At 47.5% G+C, this 8,733-nt stretch overlaps 1 protein-coding gene across 2 annotated transcripts in view; it reads right to left on the bottom strand.

The window, feature by feature from the left end:
• The window catches only part of LOC145349981 (SH3 domain-binding protein 4-like), a 90,486-nt gene extending 85,882 nt beyond the window's left edge, over window positions 1–4,604 (bottom strand). Inside the window, exon 1 of one of the 2 annotated variants that reach the window (XM_080198760.1) lies at window positions 4,461–4,604. The gene's annotated coding sequence lies outside the window, so the exon portion shown is untranslated. Of the gene's footprint in view, window positions 1–4,436 lie in introns of both variants that reach the window. The other variant, XM_080198761.1, reaches the window with a different exon arrangement.
• Between the last annotated feature and the right edge of the window lie 4,129 nt (window positions 4,605–8,733).

Here is an 8,733-nt window from a genome sequence, read left to right on the forward strand (position 1 = left end):
ACACACCCCCTAGGGACACACACACACACACACACCCCCCTAGGGGACACACACACACACACACCCCTAGGGGACACACACACAGGGACAGATACATCGGGGGGGGGGTGCCGACGCGTGCGCACACTGTGGTGGGGGCGGGGCCGGCGCGCACGTGTGCACCTGGCGAGGGGGGCCAGCGCGCACACCGTGCAAGGGGGGCCGGCACGTGCTCACCAGGCAAGGGGGGGGGGGGGCCGGCACGCGCGCGCACACCGGGCAAGGGGGGGCCGGCGCACTTGCGCACACCCAGGAGGGGGCAGGAGGCACGCGCGCACACCAGGGGGGGCGCACACACACACTGGGACACATGAACAGACACACACTGGAACAGGGAGAAACACACAGACACTATGACACAGGCGCGTCCACAGACTGGGACAGGGACGCACACAGACAGACAGACAGACACACACACACACACACACACAGTGGGACACACACTCTTCCAATATCACAATATCGAAAACTAACACTTTGTTAGATCACAAAGATCAATTCAGTGCCATTATCGAATTGAAACATTAATTCTCTCTATTGATGTCACCTCACCCGCTGACCATTTCCAGCACACACACTTTTTATTTCAGACTTCCAGCAGCTGCTGCATTTTGATTTCATATCACGAAGACCCTCAGTGAATGCAATGGAAAATACTCATTCTGGGCCACTGCTTGGACCCAGTATCATTTGGGGTGGATCCCAGCGTTCTGCTCCCAGCTACACTGCAGGATACGGATTTCAGAAAAATCAGACCGTGCAGTTCATGAGAAATTCCAGCCATTGGCAGATCGGGGCAGTGTAGGAGCAAAGGACCACTTAGACAATCCAGCCTCACCTATAATGTAGCATGTGATAGAACGATAGACAATTTGGTGAACTGGTGCGGGAACAATAATCTCTTCCTCAGTGTCAACAAAATGAAGGAGATTGTCATCATCTTGAAGAAGTGTAACAGAGAACATGCCCCTGTCAACATCAACGGGGACGAAGTAGAAAGGGTCGAGCGCTTCAAATTTTTATGTGTCCAGATCACCACCGATCTGTCCTGGTCCCGTCATGCCAACACTATAGTTAAGAAAGCCCAACAACACCTCTACTTTCTCAGAAGACTAAGTAAATTTGACATGTCAGCTACGGCTGTCATCAACTTTCACAGATGCACCACAGAAAGCATTCTTTCTGGTTGTATCACAGCTTGGTTATGGCTCCTGTTCTGCCCAAGATCGCATGGAACTACAAAAGGTGGTGAATGTAGCCCAATCCATCATACAAACCAGTCTCCCATCAACCGCGTCATAGAGGTTTACAGCATAGAAACAGGCCCGTCCGCCTAACCTATCCATGCCACTCTTCCTTTTTTAAAACCCCTTAGCTAATCCCAATTGCCCTCATTTGGCTCATATCCCTCTATACCCATCTTACCCATGTAAATATCTAAATGTTTTTTAAAAGACAAAATTGTACCCACTCTACTACCACCTCTGGCAGCTGGTTCCAGATACGCACCACCCTCTGTGTGTGAAAAAATTGCCCCTCTGGTCACTTTTGTATCTCTCCCCTCTGACCTATGACCTCCAGTTTTAGACTCCCCTACCTTTGGAAAAAGACATTAACTATCTAACTGATCTGTGCCTCTCATTATTTTATAGACCTCTATAAAACCTCTCAATCTCCTATGCTCCAGAGAAAAAAGTCCCAGTCTACCCAGCCTCTCCTTGTAAGTCAATCCATCAAGTCCCAGGATCATCCTAGTAATTTTTTCTGCACCCTTTCTAGTTTAATAATATCCTTTCTAGAATAGGGTGACCAGAATTACACACAGTATTCCAAGTGTGGCCTTACCAATGTCTTGTACAACTTCGACAAGACGTCCCAACTCCTGTATTCAATATTCTGACCGATGAAAACCAAGCATGCCGAATGCCTTCTTCACTACTCTGTCTGCCTATGACTCCAATTTCAAGGATCTATGAACCTGTACCCCTAGATCTCTTTGTTCTGTAACTCTCCCCAATGCCCTACCATTAACTGAGTAAGTCCTGCCCTGGTTTAATCTACCAAAATGCATCACTTTATATTTGTCTAAATTAAGCTCCATCTGCCATTTGTCAGCCCACTGGCCCTATTGATCAAGATCCCACTGCAGTTGGAGATAACTTTCTTCACTGTCCACTATGCCACAGTGTCAACTGCAAACTTACTAAGCATATCTCCCAAATTCTCATCCAAATCATTAATATAAATGATAAATAACTGATTCTGTCTGTACTTCCTGCTGCCTCATAATTAAGGACCCCACACACTCCAGACATTCGCTCTTCCACCTTCTTCCGTCGGCAAAAAAATGCAAAAGTCTGAAATCACATACCAACCGACTCAAGAACAGCTTCTTCCCTGCTGTTGTCAGACTTTTGAATGGACTTACCTTGCATTAAGTTGATCCTTCTCTCCACCCTAGCTATGACTGAAACACTACATTCTGGACTCTCGTTTCCTTCGCTAAGAATGGTATGTTTTGTCTGTACAGAGCACAGAAACAATACTTCTCACTGCATACTAATAAATATGATTTTAATAAATCAGATCAAATGTAGTGACACTGCCTGGTTGGGTGTTTTTCCAATAGGGCAATATGGTGGCACAGCACCTAGCACTTTTTAGGGGTGGCACGGTGCCAGGGACCTGGGTTTGATTCCCGGCTTGAGTCACTGTCTGTGTGAAGTCTGCGTGCTCCATGCCTGCATGGGTTTCCTCCGGATGCTCCGGTTTCCTCCCACAATCGGAAAGACGTGATTAGGTGCATTGGCCATGTTAAATTCTCCCTCAGTGTACCCGAACAGGTGCCAGAGTGCGACGACTGCGGGGATTTTCACAGTAACTTCATTACAGTGTTAATGTAAGCCAACTTGTGACACTAATAAACAAACTCAAACTTAATAAACTCTTCCATCCCACCTCCCCCACACACTAACCTTGCCGGTTACAAAGGGTTAATGTAACGTACACAAGAAAGACAGGAGTAGCTATTACCTCAGACAATCAGAACTGAGGGAAAGTGCATTGGTAACACAGACAGCGCAATGCATGCCTATAAATCTAGAAACAGCTGGGTTAAATTAAGTTCAGTCATTAAAATACGACACCAGGTAAGATCTCTCTTTTAAACACAGTCTGCGCTGCCGTCAATCTCTGGGACTATCTGCTAACTGCCATGAGGCAACACAGTGAGACAGCACCAAGCAAAAACACATTTCCGTATGGGTGGCCAGCACATTCCAACTGCATCTGTTAACCAGGAGAAAGGATTTATTGCAACAAACTCAAAAGCATATTAATACTCAATTCCAGGACTGTACAATAAATTTATTTTAAACCCCTTTAAATATTGTTTCTTAGCCATGAGTCACCAAGATTGTAACTCTGTACAATTTAGCACAACTGGAACAACGCCGAATTTGATACCCAACGCCTGAGATGCAGCCTTGGTAACACACTCCACATTCAGAACACAAACTAACATTGGTTAGAATTTTGCCACATTTAATAAATTATTAGCTTTACCGAAGATAAAAAAAGACAAATATTAATTACGGGGAGAGGGGGCGAGGTAGGCATGGGGTGAGGGGTGGGGGGAGTGGGTTTAGGAACATATTAACAATCTATAATCACAGGAAAACAAACACACAGCCCCATGTTTTGTGTCAAATTAACACAGGATGGGAGACAGGGGAATTTTAACTCACTCAAAACCCACTCACTGGCACAAAGTTAAAATCAGGTCCCGAGAGTTTGTTGCTAGCTCTCTGAGCCACATTCACTGCACAAAGACAGTAGCAGCCTCAGGAAAGTACGAGCAGACTTCAAGTACCATCTGAGACCAATACAAGCAACGGCCAATTCCTCGTTGAATCAGTCCCTCATTCTCCCCTCCCTCACTTCAACCCTTTCTGCCCACCCCTCTCCTCATTCCAACCCTCACCTTCTGTCCCCCATCCTCTTCGCTCTTTTAACCCCCACCCTTACCTGACCCCTCTCCCCTCATTCCCACCCTTTCTTTACACTCATCTGCCCTTTTCTTCTTTGCACCCTCACTCCTCTCCCCTCAACACCCTTCCTTCTCTGGCCCAGTGACTCTGCCCAACTGCCTTTCCCCTCTCCCCTAATCCACTCATTCCCACCTCCTTACACCCTCTTACTTCCCTCCAGCCCCCCCCCTCCCTCCCTCCCTCCCTCCCCTTCTATTCTCTCTTTTTCCTCTCTCTGTCTCAAATTCTCTCTGTTTTTCTCTCTCACTGTTTATCTGTCTCACACACTCTGTGTTTTTACTCTCTCTCAGTATCTCACTGTCTCTCACACTCATGCTCTCGCTCTGCCTTTTTGTGTCTCTCACTCACACGGGGTGAAAGCTGAGACTCCACCTGGATTCTCGGTGCCATTTTCCGGGAGTTTGTCGCTGGAGAGTTGTTGAGGATTGCCAGCAGCGGGACACGATGTTGCAAAGCCCCCCCCGGCTGCGTTACTGTGTATCCGCGGCACTGAGAGAGTTACTGTGTATCCCCCCCCCTCTCTCTCACACGTTCTGTGTCCACCGCCTGCCTCAGCCGCTGGGCGCGCTCCCGCTCCGCCGCCGCGCGCTCCCGCCCCCACACAATGGAGAGGCGCCGCGCGCGGTCCCCAGGCGCGCTCCCGCTTTCCCAGGCCTGAGTCTGATTGAGGGGGGAATTGGGGGAGGAGGAACTGAGGGGGAGAGGGTATTGAGGGAAGTAGGGGGGCGAAGGGTATTGGGGAATTGAGGGAAGAATTAGGGGAGGAGAGATTGAGGGGGAATTGGGAGAGGGGGTATTGAGGAAGGAATTTGGGGGGGAGGGTATTATAGAACATAGAACATTACAGCGCAGAACAGGCCCTTCGGCCCACGATGTTGCGCCGACCAGTTAAAAAAAAACAACAATGACCCACTAACCTAAACCAATCCCTTTTCGTCCATAAACCTGTCCACAGATCTCTTAAACGCCTCCAAACTAGGCGCATTTACAACTGCAGCAGGCAGGGCATTCCAATCCCTCACCACCCTCTGGGTAAAGAACCTACCCCTGACATCCGTCCTATAACTACCCCCCTTAGTTTAAAGCCATGCCCCCTTGTGCTAGATTTTGCCATCAGAGGAAAAAGGCTATCACTGTCCACCCTATCTAAACCTCTAATCATCTTATATGTTTCAATAAGATCCCCTCTTAGCCGCCTTCTTTCCAGCGAAAACAACCCCAAATCCCTCAGCCTCTCCTCATAGGATCTCCCCTCCATACCAGGCAACATCCTGGTAAACCTCCTCTGCACCCTCTCCAAAGCCTCCACATCCTTCCTATAATGTGGGGACCAGAACTGCACACAATACTCCAAGTGCGGCCGCACCAGAGTTGTGTACAGTTGCAACATAACGCTACGACTCCTAAATTCAATCCCCCTACCAATAAACGCCAAGACACTGTATGCCTTCTTAACAACCCTATCTACTTGATTCCCAACTTTCAGGGATCTATGTACACATACACCTAGATCCCTCTGCTCCTCCACACTATTCAAAGTCTTCCCGTTAGCCCTATACTCAACACATCTGTTATTCCAAGATTTATTGTATGTATTGATGTATTGAAGGAGGTAGAGGGAATTGAGGGGGAGTGGAGATTGAGGGGGAATTGGGAGAGGAGGTATTGAGGAAGGAATTTGGGGGAGAGGGTATTGAAGGAGGTAGAGGGAATTGAGGGGGAGGGGAGATTGAGGGGGAATTGGGAGAGGAGGTATTGAGGAAGGAATTTGGGGAAGAGAGTATTGAAGGGGGTAGGGGAAATTGAGGGGGGAGGTAGGGGAAATTGAGGGGGGAGGTAATGGGAATTGAGGGGGGAGGGGAGATTGAGGAGGGAATTCAGGAGGAAAGGATATTGAGGGAGGTAGGGGGAATTGAGGGGGAGGAATTAAGGGGGGACGGAGTACTGAGGGAGAAGGGGAATTAAGGAGGGAGGAGGAATTGGGGGGGTGGGGGAATTGAAGGGGGAGAGGGGAATTTTGGGAGGGGGGGCAGTTGATTTCCTCCTGCACACACACATTCTGCTCTGTTATCATCTGTATTTTCAATCTAGCCCCCGCGCCCCCACCACTCCACCCTCTAACATGGCATCCAAAGCAGCAACACTCTTGGGAGAGGCACAGTGAGGGATGGGTGCATCCCCCCCCATCACCCCTACCCCTTTCCTCCTCTCCCCCTCCCTGAATCTTGGCCAGGAGACTGCTGTGTGCCACCCATCCAGACATTAAATATATTGTCTTTCTGTTTCCCTGTCAGTGTGTCTGAACTTTTCCCTTTAACAGATTTAAAGGATTGGAAATGGGGAGGGGGGCTGTTTATCTGACAGTCAGGCATCATCCAATTGGGTAATAAGTCTAAAAGTCAAAAATGAGTGTCACTGGCCAGGCAGCATTTATTGCCCATCCCTAATTGTCCCTTGAGAAGATGGTAGCACACTGTCCTTGTTTTGCAATTGGTGCATGAAGGATGGATATGTTGGCTGACTCATGGCTGGAGTGTTAGGGGCCAGGTCAGGTGATGATTCCCCCAGAAATACAGTTAATCACCCTCAGATCCTCCAATCCGACAGAGCCATGCATGACCTTCAATCTCCACTTACCGTTTTGTCCAGCAGAGCAGGGGCAGATGGTATTTAATCCCTACAGTGCAGAAATAGGCCATTTGGCCTTAATGCTTCCACATTATCTTTTGACCTCAAGGGCATTTGGCCCCTCAACCCTTTGGTTGAGGGATCGATCATGAGGGGGCATTAGGGTGAGGGGCAGAGGGTTCATCAGGGATTTGAGAAAAAATATTTTTGCTCAGAGGGTGGTGGGAATCTGGAATGTGCTACCTAGAAAGGTAATGGAGGTTGGAAGTCTTAAAAAGTATTTGGATGAGCACTTGAAATATCGTAACAGTCTGGAAAATGGGGTTAATGTGCCTTTAGTGGCAGATATTGTTGGGTAAGTCTCAATGGGCCAAAGGGTCTTTTCTGTGCAGTATTCCTCTGTAACTTTAGGGGGATTGGCCATGCTAAATTGCACGTTAGTGTCCAAAGATGTGCAGGTTAGGTGAATTGGCCATATTAAATTGTCCCTTATTGTGCAAAGATGTGTAGGTTAGGAGGACTAGCAGAGTAAATATGTGGCGCGACGGATATATGTCAGGGGCTAGGCTGGATAAAAATGCTCTGTTGGAGAGTCAGTGCAGACTCAATGGGCCAAATGGCCTCTTTCTGCACTGTAGGGATTCTATTCTATGATCCTGAAATAAAAGACTTTCCTTCTCTTATAAAAAGCTTTCAGTCTTGTGTTTTCCTTTCCCCAAGTTAGTAACTAAAAATGAAAAGTATAAGAAGCAATTAAAGAAGAATGTAAGGTCTGGAGGGTGAGGCGTTGTAAGGGTGGATTGGGAGAGTGAGAGTCAGGCTCAGGTTCCAGCCCAGCCTAAATTGGGGTCAAAGCCACCTGAGCACCCACACTTCACACCTGGGCATCCAGTCCGAACGCTGCCCTCTTGCAGCCTTACCTGTGCTAATGATGCCAGGCCAATGGCTGGGAATCAGGTGAGTGAAACAGGTGACTACAAGGCCAAAGGGCAGGACACTGTCTCTGCTTTAACCGCTTGGAGCCAAGACCCCAACCCCTCCACCCCTTCAAACTCCATCCACACCCCTCAATAGCCATGAAGGCAAGGGTTAAATTCAGCTCATGTTACTTTTTAAGTGTCAGAAGTGAGATAAAGTGATGGAAGAAAGTCGACTGGCAGAGCGTTATGGACTATTTTTTGAAGGGAGAGTACAGTCTGGCGTAGATTCCCTACGTGCCAAGTACATCCAGGAACACCCTGGTCCAATTCCTCCAACAGATAGTGAAGTTTGCCTCCCAGACGTGTACAGAGACGGGCTGATAATTACAGGGAACATTTCTGCTCTCAGGACTACCCCATTTATATTGCCACATTAGCTGCTGCTGACACATTCCTCTGCTGAAATGCTGGGGAAATATATTACCAGGCGAGTTACCAGATCCTGGTTTAAATAGCCCAGTCCCAGCAACACCACCATTTCTTTTTTTGATGAATGTTGCTCTTAAAAATAAGGACTGCTCCATTTGTTTGAATGGGTTTGCTGCCTTCTCCACTCTCTGCAATCATAAATCTCACGCTGCTAGCAGTCTTGTCTTACTAAACACCACCATAAAAGCATAAAATCATTCATATTTACTTACTTCCTGCATCACCGAAGGGTGAAACTTCAGAAAGCCTGGTTCACCTTCATGTACTTCGTGAGGGCTAACTGAATCCAATGAATTAAATAATTAGTATGTGTGTTAGGGCAACTTCCCTAAGAGATTGGCTGCAAGTGAATCTTCAGATTCTGCAAGTTAAATCTATCTGTCTATGGATCCTGCAGTAAGCCAGCAGGCAGTTAGTGTCAGAGATAACCAGTTTTGTACTGAGACCATGTTGCTATAAATACATGGGCGTAGATTAATTGCCTCTCTTTATTATTCCTTCCAAAAGTTGAGCAGTCTACTGTAATTGAGTTCATTTATTATCAATTGTATTAGCGTACAATGAAAAGTATTGTTTCTTGCATGCTATGCAGACAAAGCATACCGTTC

Source organism: Carcharhinus amblyrhynchos, chromosome 11, assembly GCF_965287045.1.
Source record: "Carcharhinus amblyrhynchos chromosome 11, sCarAmb.v2.hapA, whole genome shotgun sequence".
NCBI lineage: Eukaryota > Metazoa > Chordata > Chondrichthyes > Carcharhiniformes > Carcharhinidae > Carcharhinus > Carcharhinus amblyrhynchos.